Source organism: Monodon monoceros, unplaced genomic scaffold (genome assembly GCF_005190385.1).
Source record: "Monodon monoceros isolate NGI ecotype Baffin Bay Population unplaced genomic scaffold, NGI_Narwhal_1 Super_Scaffold_16, whole genome shotgun sequence".
In the NCBI taxonomy this organism is placed as follows: domain Eukaryota; kingdom Metazoa; phylum Chordata; class Mammalia; order Artiodactyla; family Monodontidae; genus Monodon; species Monodon monoceros.
Window position 1 is genome coordinate 95,230,765 of NW_021703772.1, and position 24,730 is coordinate 95,255,494.

Sequence of the window (24,730 nt, forward strand, 5' to 3'; positions counted from 1 at the left end):
CTCACAGTGTCTCTTGGTCACATATTTATATTAATTCCATCTCATAGCTTAATTCCAGCTCATAAATTAATTCTTTACTCATAGCTTATGAGAATTAAAATATTACTACCTGGAAATTCTGCAACTCAGTTATTAAGGTGGTTCATATTATACAGAATATAGTCACACACATTTTTATAAGATCACTAAAACAAAAACACAAAAGACTTCAATTCCCACAAAGAACTCTTGGAGCCCTGAGCATGCTTCAAAGACCCTGACCTCAATTTTAAATTCACCATTTTAGAAGGAATCGCAGTGATTATCAGAATACATGTTAAGGGGAATGGTCAACAGATGGTGCTAAGATTGATTGTTTTCTCACCTCTAAATAGTGGTTTCATATTTCCATGGAAATGATCCAAAAAGAAAAAAAAAAACAAAGCAATATGTCCAACGACATTTATGGTAACCCTTTCCATACCTTCAAAGGTAGGAAAAAACTCTGCCGCCCCATATCGCATAACAAAACTGTATGTATACACCATACATGATATACAAACGTCACAGGAAGTGATGGTATATGAAAAAAAGCTACATAAAAGTAGCTTTTAATTATAACTTTGAACGTTGACAAGAATTCAGTAAGTACAGCAAAGAAATCATCCTCAACTCTTTACGGCACTGTCTTCTCTGACTGGCTGATGCCCCATATCAGACTGGTTACAGTTTGAATATCATGGTAGGACAGGGGGTAACCAAACAGTATGTATTTCAAATTAATGGGGTTTCTTTCTCTGAAGTTGTTTGGATGACAGGATAGTAGAGATTTTTAAAATAACAACAGTAAATTCAGCCTAGAAGTAAAGTTTAGACTGAGAATGAGTTAGTTACCAAAAATTTACCCAAAAAGGAGCTTCAAATAAGCAATAACTGAATAACTGAAACAAAATACATTAATCTGTAAAATTCCAAATATTCATTTTGACTGAAGAAAAAAAATTTAAAACTATGGGGAATCAGAGTTAAAGCCAGATCTAAAACTTTCTCACACCATGAAAATATCAAAACCAGGCATGAAGTAACATTTAAGAAAGATCCATGTCTAACTTTTGACCAGGGTTCTGGTCTAAGGCAATCTTCTGAATTTCACATTCATTCTTGATTCTGTATTACTGACAATTATCCTTCTTTCCACCTCTGTAACTTCTAGGAAATTGAGAGGTCTCAGGGTTTCTTTGTTTCATTGATTTAACTATATATATATAATGCAAACAATAGGCCTTTCTGGAACTGATCTACTCTCCTTCCCCTGCTTTCTTTCTCCACAAAGTACTTAGCAATGCTTGAAATTATATCTATTTATTATACTTATATACTTATTTCTATATATTTGTAAACCCCCTGAGAACTGAGATACTTGGTCTGTTTCATTCTTGGGCCTGTAACCCTAGCATGTAAAAGAGTTCCTGGCATATAGTAGATACTCGAAAAATATTTTTTGAATGAATTCAGAAAGTGACAAGTTATCAACTATCAGATACTTTTATTTAAAACAAATTATCCATTTATCGTCACTCATGAGGATAAGTACAGGAAAAGAAATGTCTTTCTTCTCCCCTACATTTGTGACTCAATCTTTTCAGACAAGAATCCTTTGAGAATTTCATGAAAGCAATGGTTCTTTTCCCTAAAAAACTGCACTTTCTTGAACACACGCAAAAGCGTGCATGCAATTTCGACTTGTGGATCATCCTTTTAGGGCAGAGGTCTGTGAATAGAGAGGACTGAATCCAGAGTGCCAAACTTGGATGGGAAATAAAAGTACATCTCAGTTTTCACAAATCTCTAACTAAAATCAGCACTTCCTTCCATTATGAATGTAGGTAACAAACCACAGTAGATCAGCAGTATAGTTAATTTGGGCCCAACAGAAATCACAGGTCATTTCATATCACGTATATGTTGCAGATACCTCGAAATACCATTTATTCTCATCACTACCCTGGAGTTATAATATTTATTAGACCTACCACTGTATCTTGTTTTTTAATGTGTTAAGAGAAGCATGTTTATTACTATTTCACTAATTTTAAAAATATTCTGAAAACTATTTCAATATAGCTGGTTTCCTTTGTTTTTCTATATAGTTGGGCTTATTATACATTTTAAAACATTATCCCAAGAACATAAGCTTCTGCAGCTTGCCAAAGAGGTATACACTGGGGAGCAGGAGGGAGGTTAAGGAATTCTGCTTTGGGGAACAACTGACCTCCAGTTAGGAACCTCTGCTTATAAGGTATAAACTTCAAGCTGACTTAGAAATCTTCAAACCTTACCAGACTCATGTTATAGTGTATAGCCTCCCAAACACATGCTTTTTAAAAATTAATTTTTAAATTTCAATTTAGTTTTTAAAAATATGTAATATATATTCACATCTCAAAATTCCAAAAATATGTAGCACACAATTCAAACTTTTTCTCTTATCTCTGTCCCTCAGTCTACCACTCCCCTCCACTCCCAGAGGAAATTATCTATTTCTTGTGCCAAATGATTTTCACTTTTCTTACAAGTTTGGAAAATAAAATCTCTTGTATGCCAATGTGGAATGTTCAACAAATCAATGGAATAATACTTGAGGTCCAAAATGCAGAAGGGAAAAAGCAACTTCTATCAGATGGCTACTTTGCTTTCATTTCATTTTACTTCTAATATTTCCAGCTTTACTTGGGGAAACATCCAAAGCTTCTGACTGTGTGAAGGTAATGTGTACAATTGTGTAGCTGGGCTTCTCTTCCAAAAGGATTAAAAGTATTTTTCATGAGAGTCAAAGGAGGAGGGAAGGGTCATGAGAAAGGAGGATCATGGGGTTGCAGAGAGCCCCAAACTGGGGAGAGGAGATCGGAGCACTAGGGTGGTCATAGCACTTAACACCTCTGATCTTGTTTCTCCTCACCTGTAAAAGGAAATTAAAGATGCCTTTTCTGCCTACTTCTGGGGGAGAAGGGAGTAATACAACTAGTAAAAAAAATTGTTTGGGGGAGTTCCCTGGTGGTCTAGTGGTTAGGACCCGGCACTTTCCCTGCTGTGGCCCGGGTTCAGTCCCTGGTTGTGGAGTTAAGATCCCACAAGCTGTGTGTCGTGAACCAAAAAGAAAAATTTTGTTGAAAAATCAGCAATATTGTCTTTATATAAGTAGCAAAGTGTTATTATTTATGGTGTGCTCTAGATCAGTGATAGAGACCTGTATTCAAGCTACGTGGGCATGAAAGCACATTTTGGAAGTCATCGAGTTAGTGCCAATAAATCTAAAATATATAAAAATAGTTGAAAGCCCCTGAGTGTTTTGTGGATAAAAAAGCTTGAGATTCAGAGCAAGTTCAGAGCTGGACAGTCTAAGAATAAACTAGCTCTCCCATCCATTAAAAGGGCTAGGTAGCAGCTTCTGCTTATGGAACCAGAAACTCTCAGGCTCCAAATAGGACAGCATCACTTGTACTCTTTATACATACAACTGCAGAAACAAACAAAAATATATTTACACCTGTCATATAAGACAAAGGGTACTTGAGACCTAATTTATATAAAATCCGTTTACAAACTGTGGGGCACTATATCAATAAGTTCTCATTTGCAGAGCACAGCATAGGATATGTGGCCATTAATGTTAATTCCCTTCCCGCTTCCATTCCTTTCTCTTGTCCCTTTATGTATGTGGATCAGTTACATTATTAAGCTAACAATGTAACTGAGCAACTATTAACTTAATAATGTAAGCAAGACTATGATTCTTACCAAGGGGGTAGTTCTTAGAAACTTAGGGAGCTGGAACTCTGAATGAATGAATTAAAATAATGAAATTACATCATTAATTTTAATTTTAAATTAATTGTAAAAATCATCATCACTGATTAAAAATTAAATTAAATTAAAAATTTATTATCCCGCAATGGAGACTCACCACACCGTGCGACTTCTGTCAGGCATCCACTGTCAGAACACAGCTTGACTCTCTTACAGACAACCTCAATAATATTTTTAAATTGGCAGAGGCAGTAGGCCATACGGCTAGGTAAGATCCTATAAATGGAAACACAGGTAATTAAAATCGTGGTAAAAGAGTTACTTGAGTAGGTAGAAGAGGTAGGCCAAGGCCACCACAGACCAGTGCAAAAAGGAGTTCTTGGGGCATATGGACTGGAGAACTGAATAGGGGCCGGTTGGACAATTGCTGCTCTTGACTGTTGTAAATAAATATAGAGGAGGAGAGATGTGCCCAACAGAAGGATTAGGATGGCAGTAAGTATGGTATGCCTAGAAAAAAGGGAATAGGGATTAGAATTGGGTGACACTGATCTGTAGTTTAATTCAGAAGTATCTCCTTCCAACCCGAAAGCCTCACTTTGGGTTGAGAGTACACAGGAAGAAGGCAGACTTCTAAGAAGAGTCTGAATAAGACCGCACCTTCTGGAGTCCCTTTCTCAGGTCCTATTTGTGAGTAGTAATATATTAGAAATTATTCTAGTAATAAAAAAGCATCGTGTGGTTAAACAATAACAGAGATCACATTGGCCAAATCTAGACAAAAGGAACATTCCAAAGAATAACATTATCATTATAATAAGGTATAACATAGTTAATTTTTTAAGAAGCACATGAGTTCATAATGATACTCAAAATGAAAAGTTGGGGAGCTCTTCTGTATAGAATAATGTCAGCTAATAAATGCAAAATGTATGATAGAATAGGAAAGTGTCATTTTGCAACTATCAATGTAATAATCGACTCAGACAAAGATTATCATTGATGCACAGTTGGGTGAAGAGTTGTTTGAAAGTAGGATCTTCACTGATCCCAAAGTATCACCCCACAGATTGCTTAGCAATTACCAAGGGGAAAAATGACTTTACAATGGAGAGATATGGAAGAAACCACCTTAATCAAGTGATCAAACTTAACAGTGGGCCATCCTGCTGGGAAGCAGAAATTTCAGCTTCCTCAGGGGGCTTTGGAGGTTCATCTGGGCTCCCCAAAAAATCCCTAGGTAGGCTCTCCTCGGGATAAATGGCATCCATACTGGCAACTAAATAGTCACCCTGCAACTGTTGTTCTACACCCTGAGTCTTTTTTTCAAATTGGCCTGTAGATCCAACAGGCCAGCCATCGATGCTGAACTAGATCTTTCTTCAGGTTTGGGGGTGAAACAATAAACTTCATCGGTTTTGAGCTCTTGCTACCTAGAGGTGGAACAAGTATTTCAAATGATTGGTGACCTTCACCCTGATCTAGACCTATGTGTATAGTCTTACTTTTGTGTCGAGAAGGCACAACCAAGGGCTGATTCTGATCCCAGTCTGGCACTGGAACCGCCTCTGGGAGCTTTTGATGTTGGGTTTGCTTGTTATTCAGATCCTGATATGGAACAGGAAACTGATCTGACCCTGTAGGCAGCTCTCCAACCGAATCCGTGTCCGAGTATGGAACCTCAGTCTCAGTCAACTCCTGATGAGGCGGGGCCAACATCTGCACTGGAGACGAGGACGTTAAGTAGTTCAAGCCCACGGCTTCTGCCAGGGGTGTAAGAGCATGGGACAATTTGGGAGGGGTTCTGAGGCTTGTGAAGACCAAGCCTCTGTCAGCCGCGCGGGGTTGGGGGTCACCCGGACGGGGCCCAGGGCCCACTCCGGAGACTGAACTGCTTGCACTAGAAGCCACAGTTGTTCCCACGTGAGGAAGAGCCGTGGCAACCAAAGGCGCAGCCGGGACATAACATGCGGTGGCTCCAGGGGCAGCGACCCAGGCCACTGAGGAGCTGGAGCCACATCCTGCTTCCGAGTTGAACTGCTATGCCAGCGCCGACGCGACAGCTCACGTTAGCAACCGCGGGCCCCACCCCCGCCTAACGTCCCACCCGTTATTTATGACGTCTTTAGTTACGCCACCGTTATTAGCTTTGTGCGTAGATCCAATCCGCGCCACCAGAATGGGACTTCTTCCCAGAGTCCCCAGGGCGCAAGCCATCCTTCCCCTTGCAAAGGTGACAATTACCTCCTGCCGGGCCCTCTTCCCAACCCCGCCCTGCGCTCCCTGGCCCCAAACAATGAGGCAAGATTTGGGCTGCAGACCCGAGTGCAACAAACTCCAGCAGCCCAGGGGTGGAGGGATGTTGGGAAGGATGGAGAGCTTCCCAAGGAAACCAAAGGACCTGGCATTCTGGGAAATTCAAAAGTACTAGTCCAGTTCTGGCAATCTGAACTCTTCCTCCTCAAAGCTGAAGTCTGAGAGACATTCTTGCTCCCTTTGGCCACACGGCTGACAAGAAAAGTAGCTGACCTGCAAAATGAACACCAGTTAGGGTGGGGGTAGGGGAACACACCTTATAATTATTCGAAAATGTTGACATTTCCTCCAAACTCTCAGGATTCACATCTGATTATTCATTCCCCACTCTGTTTTTAGGGGTCACTACTGAATCAGTGAAGACTCCAGAACTTCTGTAGGAGGGGTTTGGGGCAGGTGAGCAATTCATTCTGGGAAAGAGAGTCTAAAACCAAGTGAATGGCCGTTTACATTAGCATGGGAAAACTTCCCCCACCCCACCTTGTCTCAACAGAGCCCTTAATCTAGAAAAAACTACAGTGTCACTTTTCAGAGGTCTACCCTGTGTGCACATATGGAGAAGACACTTAGAATGTTAAAGTCAGCATGTTAAGTAATTTTCTTGAAATACTTGAACTAGCACCCTGTTTACTTTCTTCACAGTCTTTTTCATAATCTATTTAATTTTAGTCCTTTTTAATTGTCTGCTATACCTTTAACACCTAAACTCCAAGAGAGAAGGAGCTTCATCCTATTTCCAGTGCCTAGCACATAATGGTTTGTAAATGGACTGATTCCAAGATTGGCCTCATTAAGAATGGATCTGTTGTTATAATCAGGTTTCCGAAATCTTTAGTATCAATACGGAATCCTTTCCTCTCACATTTCACAGGAAGCTAGACTTCTTAAAGCCCAAACATGGATACGTTTGAAGTTTCCTTGACTGATTTAAATTGAATTAAAATAATTGTTTTGTACAGGAAAAACTTTCAAATTTTTTTCATTTTTCAGAACAAAACCACCTTTTCTTTCTCTACTTTCTTCTCTTGAAAACAAACTTTGCAACATTGGGGTGAGTTAAATAATCAGAAATCTAGCCCCAAATTAAGCTCTCAATGACATGAAACACATTTTTTGCTCCTTTTAAATAAAAATCCTATATGCAGTAAATTAATGTTTTCTTTTAGAAATTACATTGACAACTTAATCCCTAATTCGAGGCATTCATATAATTGGGTTACAGAAAGGTTCTTCGGCAAAATATTTAACACAAGATATATATGTGACGCTCAGATCTGGGTAATATACCTCACTGGAAAGGCATGAATAGTTTTTAAACACTGTGGCATAATCACACTTAAGGCTATAGTTACTTTGTTCCCAAATACCTGCAATTCTATTTGAGGGGAGTTCTAAAAGGCCTGTGTCTTCTCCTGTGTCCACAACTGTAGACGTACACTGGTGGCCCTCAATCCTGCTCTCCAAACTTCAAATAAGGGGCCAGAGACAAAGCTCGGGACTTGGAAAAGTCCTAGAAATTCCCTGCCTCAAAAGCACTTTCAGAGTTTCACATTTCCCTAAGGATGACAGGGCTGAGTAGACATGCCAAAGTCTTCCAAATCCTGCTGGTTGTTTTGAATTATGGCTCCACTGGCTGTGTACCCCTTGAGCTTTTATCTCCACATACTTGAATTAAATCCTGTAGCTCCTCTTCGATTCTAGCATCTGTGACCTCTTCACAGGGTCTCTATGCCACAGCTGTTTTACCACTTTCTGAAATAAAGTTAACAACGATCAGTTCAGAAGTTTTCTTGTTCTAAAACTTCCTTTATACAATGGTAGCACCCAATAATTAAACATTCTTTTGATTTCTAATAGCAGAAAATAAGAGCATTTTCCTAGAAGTTCCCTCATCTGACACTTGTTTTTGTCATAATTATTTGTGAAAAAATATATAAGATGTAACAACTTTGGTTCAAAAACCTTTATGATCTTAGAAATAAGAACTAAGGAATAATGACAGAGGAATTAAAAGCTGTGGAAACAAAAATGTTCAATCACAATACAATTAAATAGGAAGGCATTACGTGCGGGTCAAAGTGAGCTCAAACCTGGGATAGATACCACTGGGCTATAATAGATACTTCCTATTAGAAGTAAGGCAAGTGCCTACTCCTTGGGACCAAAATTCTAACAGATACAATGAACAAAGCTTTGGAGGTAGAGACAGAGAGAGAGAGCATTTGAACACTCTACTGGCAAAAACTGGCCCATGTACCTTTTGGACAGTACAGCTTTCCTCAAGGCAAGCTAGAGCCACCAGGCTTTTTGGTCTAAAGACTTTTGGGTACATATAAGGAGTACCTTGGCATATTAGGCACAAACAACCCAGGCATTTAGTTCGGTTCTTAAATGTTGTTACCCAGAGTTGACAGCTGATGGAGCCTCTGCCTGATGACCAGGGAAGTCAAACTTCACTTGGAAGGACTACCCAGGCTGGAAGGCCAAGACCAATCCAGGGACAACTCTTACAAGCAAATAAGGTCTCTGACAACTTAGCTAGGATTTCTCAGTCTCTCAGCCTGCAGGGCTGTGAAGCAGGGGAGCAATTCTGTTCTGGGAATCTACTAATCATAAAGTTTCCTTTGGGCACAGACTGTGATATTCTCACCGCTGTATAACTCAATAGGGAACACAATCAACGCTCTTCAGTAGCATGACCACTTTCAAGGCTCACAAAAACGTAGCCGATTATTATGTAAGAATCATATTCACCCAATATACCAGAAATGAAGACTGAAATTAAACTGATTCCAAAAACATAATCTAATAAACTTTTCAACAAGAAAATAACAATGATAATAATAATAGTCAATATATTTTGTCTGCTTACTATGTTTCAGGCATAGTTCTAAGCTTTTTACATTCATCATCTCATTTACTCTTACAATATCTCCATTAGGTGGTAAGCTGAATTACTAGCCCTATTTGCAGATAAAGAAATTGCAGCTTAGAGATATTAAATACTTTCAAATGTCTCTGGCTACAAAAACCTAAAATTGAAACAACAACAACAAAAAAATGTAAAAGACAAAGTTAGGACTTAAACACAGGTGTCCAAGGCTTATAATGACTACACTATTCTGTATGATAAGCAAGCCATCGAGGACGAAGTGGATCAAACACTTTCTGTATGAACTGAGGCAAGTGATTCTACATCTAAACACTGGGGACAATAATATTTGCTGTCATTTTTCTCATAAATGACACAAAGAACAAATTTAAGATTGCTGCTGTGAAAGCATCTGGTGATTGAAAGAATATGTAATGTTGTAGATAAACATTATTTTCATCCAATTAACTTTTCAAATAAGTTTATTTCCTCACTGAAACTGAAGCACTTTAAGGACAATCAAAAAGGTCTTACCTAAAACCACAATCAGCAGTTTCTGGATGCATCTGTCATAGCTTTCTGAATAACAAGCTTCCGGGTTACCTTACTTTTCATAAGGAATGATAACGACCCTAAATACAACCAAAAGAGTTGAATTTAAAATGTCTATCTGAAAAACTGATTTCTAGGTAGTATGTTTAAAACTAAAAATGCATCTGTGATTCTTAGAACATTATCTGAGTGATTAAGGGCAGGAACAACACTGGGGTACGGGTGAATGTCTCTGCTGCAGGTATACCCTTGCATGGCACATTTTTACTGCTCAGATCTATTCTGGAAGTTCCTAAAATACTCCATGGCAAATGCAAACCAAGAACGTGCCACAAATCTCATACTACTCACAGATTTCAAATGGACAAGCTGAGGCTACACTGCTACAGACCCTGCTCTCGTGTGCGTAAAGGGCTGGATTCATACAGTGAGATAGATTTGGTTGTAGTGCAGATGATCTGGCCTCTCCTCAGCCACCACTCACTCAGGTGGATGGTGGAGCCTCCTCCACTCCATTCGCTAACAGCCCTGCCGCTGACTTAAAATCCTAAGCCCAAGTGCCAGGGATTCTAGGAAACAACTCAGCACCAATTGGAATCCCCTTTCTAGAGATCTACATTTACTTTTACCGCTCAGGCCCTTCTATAGGAGGCAAAAGACTGAACATTTACACAAGAGTTTATTTCAATCTTCAGACAATGATTTTGTTGGGATAACTGAAGGCCAGAAGACATCTGTATATGAAGGACTATTTTAGCACAAATCAAATTATTAACCAAAAAAACCACTAATTTTCCCTCCTCCTAAGCTTCTTGGCAGGCAGTCAGTTCTAAAATTCTAAAGTTTAAGGTGCTGTCAGGTATTGCCTAAGATAAAAACCTATATTGTCGGGCAGAAAAATTCTGCCCAGGGCTTTACTTGCTTAGCAAAGGTGATGATGTATCTGAAAAGTGGAGTTTCAGAAAGAAAGGAAAAAAGAAAAATCCCACTGCCTCACCTCCCCCCACACACACATACTGGAAAACAGACCTTCCTCCAACTTATCCAAAGGTTCCTCAGCCATGACAACATCAGGACTCCTGCACTCATGGAAGGGAAACACCACCTCTAAAGCACAAAAGAACTTCAGGCTTTGCTTCTGAAGTGGTGGCACAGTATCTTCATTTTCCCTTTCTTCAAGGTTAGAAAGATCCTGAAGCTGTTAGGATTTTGAATTAAAGGCTAGGCTTCAAAATATTCTGTTGTTAGAAATAAAAACTAAACTCCAGCAATCCCAGGTAATAGTTTAGGTATGCTATAGCTTCAAAATCAACTGAGACTTGCAAATGAATGACTAGATATGGACAACTATTTTTTATTATATGCCATACAAATACTGGAGAAAATTATGGACACCACCATCCAAGTCATTGAGATTATCACTAATTCTAGGTGGCAGGCCAATGCTCAGATACTTCCATGTGGAAGCCTCTCACATCTCCTCCCCAAAGCCCTGTTCTATTCTTCTCTCTAAAGTCTAGGAGTTCAATGTTGGAAGGAGTCTTGTTAGTCAAAGAAAATCTACAGAGTTTACCCTGATGATCCTTTTTGACCACCCATGGAAACCAAAGTATTAATTTGCCAATTCTTGGCATCTGGAGCTGTTTAGGGAAAGCGTATTATGTTGAACCGCCTTATGTCTGGTGCCGAGACGAACCTAAAGATATAAAAGACCTAAAAATATCACAACGCTACATAGAGACTTATTTTGGGTATACCTGAGACTTATCAATACCAATTTCATAGAGTGTTTGTGAAGATTAAGTAGGACGTTTTAAGCAATGAGTTCACAGTGAGCCCTAAATAAATGTTATTTATTATTTTTAAGTCAGTACTTTTCTGCATCATTTCCAGGGCCCCTGACTAACCAGAAAGTTCCCTGACCTCTGGTGGTGAAAGTGATGATGAAAGCAACCAAGGAGCCCAGCAGAAGACTATTATGGGGCTGGAGATAAGCAAAGGAAGTGAACTCTTTTAGTCGTCTCATCCTGTAGCTCCTGCTTAAGAATATGACCAGAAGAGGAGGTAAGAAGCACCTGCCACTGAATTAGGAACTTAATCTGTAGCACCCCCTCCCCAAGTTACTAATCCTGTTAGAAGAGGGAATACGAATACCTCTATAAATGTAAATAAGCAACCAAATGAATTAGAGGTTCATCTGAATTAACAAGCTTCTTTGAGAGTGCAAATATATCCAGTCTTAACTCTCTAAAGAACTTACATATTACTGTGGATTTTTTACATCACTAGTTCTTTCTTAAATGTCTATTTCCATTTTGAACAGGGTGTAGTATATTAATATAGTCATAAAAATTCAAATAACACAAAGTCAAAGCATTGTTAATTCTTTATTGATTTGTTTGTGCATCTTCCCCTGTCACTAATTTATGAGCTCCTTAAGTGCTTGAAGGAACCATATATTATTCTTTCCTTGTTACCAGAAAAAAGCATAGATTTTGGCATATAATAGAGTGATGGTCTGTTGACTGAGTGAATGAATGAGTACATAAGAAATTGAAATTACTTTCTACAACTGAAGCTGCCTGCTGGGAAGGAGAAATGAAGATTAATTTTTAAATGTTGAGTGTCGCATGGGAGGCCAAGCCATGTACGGTGAGTCAAATGGAGCTGTCCTGAACAATTAGGAAGCTTCAGAAGGGCTCTGAGCCCCTGGGTAGTAGAGACAGTTGACATCTGGGATAACCTTGCCACAGTTCTTGTTGGCAAACATTTCCCTTCGTGCTACTGAGAAAAACTCAGATACTTTTGGCCTTTCCTTCATTTTATTTTAAGATGTTATTCTCTTTTCTCTATTTATAAAAAATACAGGGGAAAAAGATAAGAAGTATGTATAACTGCCAATAAATAAAAGAACACATAATTGGATCTTCACTGCTGGTGCAGTGGTTAAGACTCCATGCTCCCAATGCAGGGGGCCCTGGTTCAATCCCTGGTCAGGGAACCAGGTCTCACATGCATGCTGCAACTAAGAGTTCGCACACCACAGTTAAGGAGCCTGCAAGCCACAAGTAAAGGAGCCTGCCTGCTGCAACTGGGGAGCCCAGGTGCCCCAACTGGGAAGCCCTTGAGCCGCAACTAAGGAGCCCGCCTGCTGCAACTGAGACTCGATGCAACCAAATAAATAAATAAATAAAAATTTAAAAGAATGCATAATTAAAGTAGGTAACAATTTCAGGGTTGTGGGCATTAAACTAAGGCTCTGCATTAACACAGAAATCTAATACAAATGCCCTTTCCTCTGAACTCTATAGTGACTTGTAGAACATTCTATCAGTGACAGGCTTTATGCTGTGAAAATCTCAGAACCTAAGCTTATGGAATGGTCTTAATGTCCAATATAAGAAAAGAACTCGGGCTTCCCTGGTGGCGCAGTGGTTGAGAGTCCGCCTGCCGATGCAGGGGACACCGGTTCGTGCCCCTGTCCGGGAAGATCCCACATGCTGCGGAGCGGCTGGGCCTGTGAGCCATGGCCGCTGAGCCTGTGCGTCCAGAGCCTGTGCTCCACAATGGGAGAGGCCACAACAGTGAGAGGCCCGCATACAGCAAAAAAAAAAAAAAAAAAAAAGAAAAGAACTCATTACTCACAACTGACACCAAGTAACTATTTCATAATCTTTCCAGGACCATCTGTAATATCTGAGTGGTTATGTGAAATGGTCGCAGGGTCTGCAAAAAAAAAAAAAGCCTGAAACAAAATCATTTCAATCCCAGGGAGTACAGCCAGGATTGAAGAGGGTGTTAAACAGGGTACAGAAGTGGGAGGTAGTGTACCTGGAGTCACATGTGAGGAGAGTTCTCAGATTCAATAAAGGTGAAATCAGTGAGTAAATAAATATGGGTGAGAATAGGCAGCAAGGTCAGTAGGAAGTAGCCAGAGCAAGAAGCCAATCCGAGAAGACACACAATTATAAAGAAAGGTCTGGGAAATCTAAGCCTCACTCACTTATTCAGAGGAATTGAAAAGATCCTTGAAAAAGGAATGGTGGCTTCATGGAGGCATATAATGAAATGTTAATTCTGGGGAAGTAAAATTGGATGGCATGTTGATATGGAATAAGGTTTCTACAATGCATTAAAGAATATTTTAACCATTTTCTGGAATCTGAAGGGAGTTCTGATTAGGCAGTTTGAGAGTGATGATGATGATGAAGCCTCCTTTATCTTACATTTGACAAAAGTTCGTCAAGCTCCGAACATCCCTGGTGGCACAGTGGTTAAGAGTCCGCCTGCCAATGCAGGGGACACGGGTTCGATCCCTTGTCCGGGAAGATCCCACATGCCGCAGAGCAACTAAGCCCACGTGCCTAGAACCCGTACTCCGCAACAAGAGAAACCATCGCGATGAGAAGCCCACGCACCACAAGGAAGAGGAACCCCCACTCTCCGCAACTAGAGAAAGCCAGCGCTCAGCAACAAGACGCAACGCAGCCAAAAATAAATATATTAATTAACCAAAAAAAATTTTGTCAACCTCACATATTTAAAATCCACATAAAAGTAAATATAAAGAAGACTCTTGTGAAGATTTCTTAAATTAAGGGGCAGCATAAAATGACATGGGGTTTAACATCAGTTAAGTTTGGGTTTGCCCTCTAGTTTCCACATTTACTGTCATGAACCTTAAGTAAGTCACTTAACCATCCTGAGTTCGAGTTTCTTCATCTAAAAAAAAGAAAGAACTGGGGAACTGGGGGTTCAGTGGAGCAGTGCACCTGAGAGCATTCTGTACACCACAGTGCTGTACGAACGCTGGCCTTCCCCGCACCCCCCCCCCGCCCCCCGGGATCTTAGTTCCCCGACCAGGGATTGAACCCAGGCCCTCAGCAGTGGAAGTGCAGAGTCCTAACCACTGGACCGCCAGGGAATTCCCGATGGCCTATTAGTTTGAAATTCAGCACTTCATCCCAGTAGAGCGAGGAATTCCACATTTGGACCCACCTTCACTGGAGATGTGTGAAAAAGCTGCTTCTGGTCGCATGCCTTTTGGGCACTGTGGGCATCCCTTGCTGAATAAAACTTGATGATGGCATAGAACCCAGGACCGGCCACTGCTGCGTTTGGGAAGACTCGGGCCGAATACAGAAGGCCAAACTGGGAGAAGACTGTGAACAGAGAATGCTGTAGGGTGGTCCCACGCTAAGTAAGTGCAGGAAATTTCAGGCCCAGGAAACCAAACCGCCCATTCCCTTATATTCCCCCAGCCTTTCGCCACAGGCAACTGTTGTGAGGCTGCAACTCCAAACACTTCTCATTTCATGAACAAGTTCCCTCTGAAATCCTAAGCTTCGAGAAGCATTAAGAGGCAATGCCGGGGCTTCCCTGGTGGCGCAGTGGTTGAGAGTCCGCCTGCCGATGCAGGGGATACGGGTTCGTGCCCCGGTCCGGGAGGATCCCACATGCCGCAGAGCGGTTAGGCCCGTGAGTCATGGCCGCTGAGCCCACGCGTCCGGAGCCTGTGCTCCGCAACGGGAGAGGCCACAACAGTGAGAGGCCCGCGTACCGCAAAAAAAAAAAAAAAGAGGCAATGCCGTCTGTTGGGAACTGTCTCTCAAAAATCTATGGGGGCGAGCTGACTGCCCAGCGGAGACCACAGTCAGATTAGGTACTGAAGCAGTACCCCGGGGAGCCCAGTTACTGGGGCGCGGGGCAGTTTCCTCCACCCCTCCCTCCGCCCCGGCTCGGCTCACTTGCAAGGCCTCGGCCGTGGGTCCAGAGCGCAGCTCTCACACAAGCAAGGTTTTCTCACCCACTATGGGAACCGGAAAAGATGCCAACGCCACCATCCTACTGCCACTGCGCGTGCGCGGCTCGAGGCGCAAACGGACTGCGCCTGCGCACGCGCGCTCGCGCGTTTTTAGAAACGGGAGCCTGAGGGGCGGATCCAGCTTGGTGGGAGTGGGACGAGGGCGGTGCTCGGACCTCTCCCTCGACCCTCCCACTCCTGGCTCGTCTCTTACTCTAGGTCTGCTTCTGCAACCCAGGCGGCCAGAAGTCTTGGAGTTTAGCGCTTTTATTCAAGTGTATTTTTAGCGTAGAGTCCAAAGTGTGAGTTTACAGGATCGAATGGTGCGGACATCTTTATAGCAGCTGGCTTCATCTTCAAACTCCCAGAAAAGACTAGAGTACCAAGTAGTTAGCGCTAACTATCCACTGAACTTTAAAAATTTAGATTTCCCGACTCTGTGTGAGAAATGACGACCAAAGATGCAATCCTTCGACTTGAGTGTTTTCATGAGTCTTAAATATGCAAATCAAGGTATAACATTAAAGCTATCAACAGTCTAGTATGAAATTCTTAAAAAGCTATTTTCTAGCCCATTTTCCTAAAGTACCCCCAAATCACCGAGCACATTTCTCCATCCCCACGACTTTCTCCACCTCAATATATCAGACCCTTATCCCCACCCATTAGCTACTTCTGATCTCTTTTACTTCAAAAATTGTTGACTTTGGAGGAATTACTTGGATCTTGATACTGTTTCAAACCAATAACTATAGATTTATTATCCATATCATTATCCATTGCAGTCAGTGTATGTATCCATTTATTCATTGTATCCATTATCTGTCTATGGAGATAATCTCCATAAGCTTCTCCAGATAGATCATGAACACCTCATGAACAATATTTACAGATTTATCATCCTTTTTCTAGTACCTATCACACTCATACTCTATTAGGTACTCAAGTATACTTGGGATTAATCCGTTGCGGAGCATGGGCTCTAGGCAAGCGGGCTTCAGCAGTTGCAGCACGAGGGCTCAGTAGCTGTGGTTCGCACACTCTAGAGCACAGGCTCAGTATTTGTGGCACACAGGCTTAGTTGCTCCGCGGCATGTGGGATCTTCCTGGGCCAGGGCTCGAACCCATGTCCCCTGCATTGGCAGGCGGATTTGTAACTACTGTGCCACCAGGGAAGTCTGGAAGGCGGATTCTTTACCACTGGACCATCAAGGAAGTCCCAGGATCAGCGTTTTAAAGAAGCATCCCAGAGATGTTTGAGTGTAGGGGGCCACAGACCATATTTTGAGAAATGATATTTCCCTATGGACACCTTTCCTCTGGCAGCCCTTTTGAATGGCAGCTATGTTCTCTCCGATGCTGCACTGCCTGCAGTCTACCCAGCTTTCATCCCAGTGAGAACATTCCAGAGAGCAACTAAGGATCAACTCCAGGTGTTTCTCCAGTCACCTCTGGGGCTGACTGCATGTCACCAGCAACCAGTACCTCACCTGCTGCCCAACTACAGTGACACCTTCCAGATTTGTGACTCAGCTAGCTCTCCACCATGTTATTCTATGTAGACACCACCCGCCTTTTACAAAGCCTTGGACACCCATAAGCCTATAAAAACAAAGGAGTAGGGCTCCAGGACTTCTCCAAGTACAGGCGGTGCCTCCTCACCATACCTGTATATGGACGCATGTTGGATAGTGTTGGTTGGCTCTTGACACCCATTTCTACCCCCTTCTCTGCAGGTGCTGGAAGCCTGGGAACCATATTTCACAGATCCCCTCGACAGCAGGGTTCTGCCAATAAAATGTACTTGTGTGAAATTTGGAAGGCGGAAAGCAGATGGAAATCATTCTTTCCTCCTCTGCAGCAGACTCCATATTCCGCATCTAGTCACCACCCTTGGGGCTTTGGGGCTGCAATGACCTCATCAGTGGTTTCCCAAAGTTTCCTGACTTCTGAGTGGCAGCAGCAGTTTTGAGTCTATGGAAAGCAGCTGTGATGAAGTAACCTGAAGGCTAGTGCTACAATGCCCCCATCCCCAACTTTCACCACCATTAGCCCCTTCAATGCTAAGCACCAACTGTTTGGATATAATCTTTCTCTCTTTCTGGCTTTTTTTTTTTGCTTGAAATATCTAGAGTGCTTTCTATTTTCTTGTGTATGGTAGTTTTAAAATATATCCACAAATTCTTTGACTCTTCTTTCCTCAAAAGGTGGAGTCTAAATCCCCTCGTCTTGAATGTGAGCTGGAACGAGTGACTGACTTCTAACCATGCTATGTGGCAGAAGTGGTGCTATGTGCCTTCTGAGGCCAGGCCATAAGAGGAATAATAACCTCTGTCTCTCTCTCGGACAGCTCCCTCTGGAGGAAGCCAGCCATCATGTAGTGAGGACATTCAATCAAGTAGCAGGTGGACAGACAGGCCCATGCAGGGAGGAAATGAGGCCTCCCTCTAACAACCAGCACCACCCTGGCAGCCAGGTAAGGGAGTGAACCATCTTGGAAGTGGGCCCTGCAGCCTCAATCCAGCCATCAGATGACTGCAGCCCTGGCCGATATCTTGAGGACCTCATGAGAGACCCAGAGCCAGAACTGCCCAAGATATTCCTAAAGGTTTGACACAGAAACTGTGAACAATAAATGTTTATTGTTGTTTTGAGCCACTATTTTGGTGTGATCTGTTACATACCACCAGATAATCAATACACTGTCTGATTCAGGGGTTGAACCAGACAGACTTGAGACCCTCAGTATACTGAACTGGCATATTAATGAATGATCCTCTCGTAACGGTTGGGGACTTCGGTCCTGGGCTCCAAGTCTTATCCTCTACCACAATACTTGCCATGCCAACAACCCACAGATTTTCCTGGACACGAAATTCCTCAACCCCCTACTGTGCAAATATACAGTAGGGTTTTATTGTTCATGGGGGAACTTATAAGCAGAACAGTAACAGAGTGCACTCAATCCCCCAAGCTTTCAGAGAAGGGGATTAGACCAGACTTACCTGGATTGTGTATCCCATGACCTGTTGAGTTCCTGTAGAGGAGGAGACAGCCAGGAGTGCATCACAGTTACAGGGATGGTGAGGCAGGGAACGTCTATACTACTAACCATGGCAACTGCTTGGTGACAGAAATGGTCACAGTAGGAGGGGGAGCCTATTTCTCCATTGCTCTCGCTGGTACCTGCTGAGCTAGCTTTTTGCTGAGCTACTGAAAGGGGAAAGGAATGAGTGTCCAGGACTATCCGAATTATTTCTCATCACCTTCTGGATTCCCAGCACCTCACTGATCTCCATTCCCAGGTTACATTTGGACCTTATCATCATCTGGAATTTGTCATAAAATACCTTAAAAGTACAATCTTTCATTCTCTGAACATAAGCTCTTGTCCTTTCAGTTCTCACTCATGTGTATCCACCATACATGGTCTTCAGTTGCATCAAAACCTCTGGTCTGGTGCCCCATTTTCTCCCAGTTCCTACTTGGTCTAAACACCCAAGTTGACCTCTCGGCCTCTCTACTTTTAGGCCATCATCAAAGTACTCTTTATAAAACTCGAGCTTGGTCATGTCTCTTCTCTCTTTAAAACATTGTAGTTTGTGCTCTGTTCGCTCAAGGCCATGTGCCTTGACCAGGCCCTTTGGGATTTGTTCTCTGCTCGCCCACACAGCCTCACCTACTGCCCTTTCCTCCTTGTGCTTCATGCTTGGGAACACCAGACTGCACACACTTCAAGCCCACCCAAGATTTCATGCCTCTTGCCTCTGTACTGTCCTCCGTCTAGAATGCCTTTCCTTCATTTCATCCTCCCAAGAAACTTCTGTTTGGCTTCCTTCTTCTTCCCCTCCTCTAAGACCTCCCTCACATTTACTCCTTTCCAGCCAACCAAGAAGTGAACCACTTCTTGGTACACTGCCATTGTCATGTCAACACACTGTCTTCTATGTATAATATGTCTTCAGGTGTCTGTGCCTCCTCTCAGTCTTAGGGCCCCACAAGAGCAGGGACTTTGTCCTAACCAACTCTTTCCCCAGCACCAGGCACAGTGTCTGGCATATAATCCAGGCCCAGAACAAGTTCTACCTTTTTCATGGACCCTCCCTAGTTTCCTAACCTTCCCTCCTCTAAATCCTACAGTTTTCTTCTCTGTATCATTTTTGCCCTAATCATATATGGTCTCATTTATTGTCTTTTAAAAAGTGACTCATTTCTCTGACAGATTTCATCAGAATCAAAATTTTCATTCATTTAGTAGCTGTTGGCCTTGTATCTCCCTCTCCCCTTCTATCTCTTAGGTCTCAGTAAGGAGTTGGACTCTGAGCTAGTTTGTCCATCATAAGATGGTGACAGAGGCAGCCCCAGGCGGCCATGTTTTGTACCACCTGACCCTGGGCACCCCTCCTGCTTCTGGGCCACAGCCAGGGATGAGTCCCTGATGCAAGGAGAGACAGCTCACTCACAGGCTGCCCAGGTGAAGTCTCTGGCTCTGGCAAAAACACTGCCCAATCTAGGTCAAGCTGGGCAAAGCAGAATCTTACTCTTGGGAATTTCAATTTACAAATACGGTAGGGTAGCATTTGAGACTAATAAAAAATTGTACAAATCTGAGGTAGTATGATACGAAAAATATTATCTAAGCCTCATTTGTGTACCGACTTTGAAATAATGGAAATCTCCCAAAATAGGAAGCTGGAGCTACCCGGAATCCTGGTCTGCACATTGGGAAGCCCAGCAGTACAAGGATCTCTACCCCTGGTTTCTCGTCAGCTCCCTGTCTTTGTGATCACCTCTCTTATTGAAATCGGACCCCCACTCATTACAGAGTTTGAGCGGGCATGGGGACCTTCCGCTCTTGTGACCTAATAGTGTAACCAAAGTGCCTAGTACTGTACCTGGTCCATAGCAGGTGCTCAATAAACAGCAGTTGCCTCCTTCTCCTCATTATTATCATTGCTATCAACTCTTTGGTGGCAAACACAGCTTATACTTCTCTGCATCCCTGTTGGAGTCTAACAGTTCTGGGCTCCAACCTTAACTCACACTTTTGGACATGGGGCCTTGGGCCCTTGAGCAGGTTACCTACATTCTTTAAACCCTGTTTCCTATCTGTCAAATGAGGATAACAAGACATGCTTCCACGGACTGTTGGGCTAAATAAGACCATAAGATGCCTAACCCAGGGCTTGGCACCAAGCAAGGAAGTGGTAAATGTTAGCTGCTGCTGCTTCCTATTGTTACTAGTATTAGTCATGCGCCTTAAACACAATAAATACTTGTTGCCTCACTGAAGTCACCACCCAGAGAAAAACACTTGTTTTTCATTCTCAGTAAGAAACTTTGGGAGGTGACTTGGGCAGGCACTGAGAGAACAGATGTCTCTCATGCAGCATCAGAAAACTAATAAATCAGAAGAACTGATGGGCCGTTCACTTTTCTCGGAACCCCACCCAACCGGCAGAACCTACTGTGCTACCTCCCAGGCCCACTGATCCTCTGGGGGACCATGTGCTATCACCCCATGGCTTGCACCATTCTTCACCTCATATTACTAAACCACCAGCACTATCTGTGGTCATTTTGGTACATTATCAAATCGTGTTCATCCAGAATTTCTTTTACTCATTAATGTATTTAACTCTCACTGACTTAATAAATGTGATTAATGACTTTCTTGGCAGGAGTGGAAGAGCCTTTGCACCTTCCTCAGGTGGCACTGTCATTATATAATCACTTGGAATCATGCAGCCCGGGGCCTGTGCTGGGTGAGGCAGTAGGTGGGTAGGTTTGGTGCTGGGCTGAGCTGTAGGGAGCCGAGCAGCACACAGCTGACCCGCAGTGGGGTCAGGAGAGGCCAGGGCCTGAGGAGGGCCGTCTTGGGCAATGGCTGCTCTCACACGTTCTTCTTTACCCTGTCTTTCTGGCACTTCCCTGCTAGTTATCCAAGGGTTGGGATTTTTTTTAAAGAAAAAAAACAACCTAATGGGAATTTTCCACCAGCTTGAAATGGTGGAGAACCCCCTACCAAGACAGGGTACACATTTGTCATGAGTTTGAGAACCTGGAAGAAAAGTCAGGCCTTGGCTCCACAGTGGAGGGAGGCCCAGTGATCCAAATATTCTGGCAACCACAATGACCATACGAGAGGAGCCCGAAGTAGATGATCCTCTATGGGCAGGAGGTCGAGCATGTTGTAAATAACTGGTACTTGATGAACCAGGAGACAGAGAACCAGAATAAATCGTTATTTGATTTAATGATCTACGCCCCTTGAGAATGGTATGTTTTCCAGTTCCCAGGGACAGATGATACTGGGGAAACAATGCAGGGAAGCCCCTCTTCATCCTTCTACTCATCCTCCTTTGCCCACATTTCCTCTTGTGGAAGTACTGGCTACCACGAAGGATTCTAATTTCAGCTCTGCTTCTTCTTGCAGGCCCTTGTTATTGGTATATAAATACTCAACTATTTACATTTTAGTTCCTTACCACATGGTTAGACTTGGTTATGAATTTATACATTTTAATATGAGAAAATAAGTATTTTACAAGCAATGCTGAAAGCCAATATTAAAAAATAAAATCTGCAGGTGGCTTGAGGCAGAACAGGGCTCACTCTGTGGCAGTCTCGTGTGCTGTCTCACTTTCCTCACCCGCCTCTTCATCCATCCAATATGCAGCCAGAAGCTTCTCTGCTGGGGCTTTGATGACTTCCCTGGGGTAAGACGAATAATGCCAAGGCTTTTACTTTTGAAAGGAACAATTATAGTTTTCCTTATTTCCTCATTTAGATGAGAATTTTATACTGTCCCCTATCATTTACCCTGCATCCTTATAGAATATCTCATGCTTATCAGAAGACTCCCTGTCCTGTAGCTTTTGTGCCATGTTTTCCTTGCATGTGGCGTTGAGAGGCCTATACGTATTCCTAAGTCAAAGTGGACGCCTTCTCCTGAAAAAGCCCTCCTAGAACACAGAAAGGGAAATATTAATTCTGCATCTGCCCTGCTTTCTCTGGCCACAGTACTTTATCCTCCTCAAATTTACCTGACTCTCACTTTCCTCTGAGCTTCTCTTACGCAGCAGAAATCGAAAAAAGCCCCTTGGAGGAAACACACACAGTTAGTGTTACATGTCATTTTTCATCTCTTTCACAATGTGTTATCTCTGGTTGTATTAGGACTAAATGGGTACCTCAGTCCATAATCACAATGAGCAAAATCACAACAGACCCGGGATCTTGAAAATCATTGCATGCATGCTGTCCTTCCAGAAGTTCTCTGTGTCTGTCCAAATTGGCCCCCCAGTGTCTCTGGGGAGACCTCTGCATGTGGCTTAGCATGGAGTATAGGCAGGATAGGTAGGTAATAAGGATCTATTATTATTATTCTCATTTTATTCAGTAGAACATTGAGACCCAGAGGTTGAAATGACCCACTTTTCTCTAGAAGAATTTGTCCATGAAGAAAAAGTAGTCCAAGCTGGCAAGGTTCAGTGATGTTTATATGTCTAAACATGACAGTGATAAGCATCTGTGCCCATGAGGAATCAAACCTGGGACCTTGACCTCATTAGCACTGAGCTACTAGCTCTTTGGAAATATAAGGCAGTGAATGGTATGAGAGAATTAATGCACATCACAACTGTCTAATGTGTTACTAGCCTGAGAAGGTCCAGGGGCAAATACAGCTTATTCTATGACTACAATATGAGTTATATGTCATTAGGAGCCCTTGGAGAGGATTTATAAAGAAACACATTTTATGTACTTAGAAGCAAACCCACTTTTTTATTCATTGTTGACTGTTTTTTTTTTAACATTGAGGTAATTGATGCTTAGTCTAAAGAAGCTATAAATGTGTTCAAGGCACAGTAGAATAGGATCTGTGGTTCTTCTGGAAGGGTGATAAATCATAGTCACCATTAGCCTGGCTCTCCTTGATCAAAAGGTGTGACAAGTTGAGCTTAGGAAATGAACCACCATTGCCTACTGTGATTATGAATCTGAGGTTTAACAGGCTTTCCTGAATCATCTACAGCTTTAAGAGATATCTCTGTCTGAGGCTTGTGCTATCAAAAAATGTCAATAAAAAGAAACGAAATTGAGCTATTTGTAATGAGGTGGATAGACCTAGAGTCTGTCATACAGAGTGAAGTAAGTCAGAAAGAGAAAGACAAATATCATATGCTAACACATATATATGGAATCTAAGGAAAAAAATGTCATGAAGAACCTAGGGGTAAGACAGGAATAAAGACACAGACCTACTAGAGAATGGACTTGAGGATATGGGGAGGGAGAAAGGTAAGATGTGACAAAGCGAGAGAGAGGCATGGACATATATACACTACCAAACGTAAAACAGATAGCTAGTGGGAAGCAGCCGCATAGCACAGGGAGATCAGCTCAGTGCTTTGTGACCACCTAGAGGGGTGGGATAGGGAGGGTGGGAGGGAGGGAGACGCAGGAGGGAAGAGATATGGGAACATATGTATATGTATAACTGAGTCACTTTGTTATAAAGCAGAAACTAACACACCATTGTAAAGCAATTATACTCCAATAAAGGTGTAAAAAAAATGTCAAAAAGTGAATTGCATAAAAATATCAGGAATATTAACTGTTTCTCCGCTTTCTACTGGAGTTAATCTGGCAAAAGGAGGCAGCACACTCCTGTGAACAATTATTCATTTAAGACATATTTCATAAATATTTATTGTGTACCTTGTGTCTGTCAAGCACTTGGGTTAAATGGACACATGTTGTCCTTTTTCTCAAAAATCTTACTATCTGTATTGGAGTGGGTAAAATAATAAATAGTACAAGAAGACAGGCAGACATTAGATTGAATCCTCTCATCTGAAAATGTTAAAATTTATGCTCTTAGTTTCATTATCTTTAAATAGGTAAATATTACCTCTTATAGAAATAAAGTTAAAGAGACCATGTCTCTAGAGTGCCTATCATGTGACAAAAATTAGGATGTCAGGAGTTTTAGCACTTTTCCTGTGTTCTACCATTTTTTCTTGACAAATTACCCTTCTCTTCTTTCTCCCTCTTAACTGATCAAGAACTGAAGGCAAAACTTACTTTATTAGGGGACAGTCCACCATGCCTAGATTCTCCTGTATTCTCCCCGTACTAGGTAGGACTCACTGACTGAGGCAGGATGCTGGGATGGAGCATAGACTAGTCCATCTTGGAGGAAATAAACATTTTTCCCTCAAAGGAAAAGAATCACCTTAAACCTAGGGAACATTAATGCATATGCTTTTTATTTATTTTTTTCCCATTATGGTTTATTATAGGATGTTGAATACAGTTCCCTGTGCTATACAATAGGACCTTGCTGTTTATGCATTCTATATATATTAGTTTCCATCTGCTAGACCCAAACTCCA

At 42.2% G+C, this 24,730-nt stretch overlaps 1 pseudogene; it reads right to left on the minus strand.

Moving 5' to 3' along the window:
• Window positions 1–6,213: 6,213 nt before the first annotated feature.
• Window positions 6,214–22,216, minus strand: LOC114896592 (annotated as a pseudogene).
• Window positions 22,217–24,730: the final 2,514 nt, after the last annotated feature.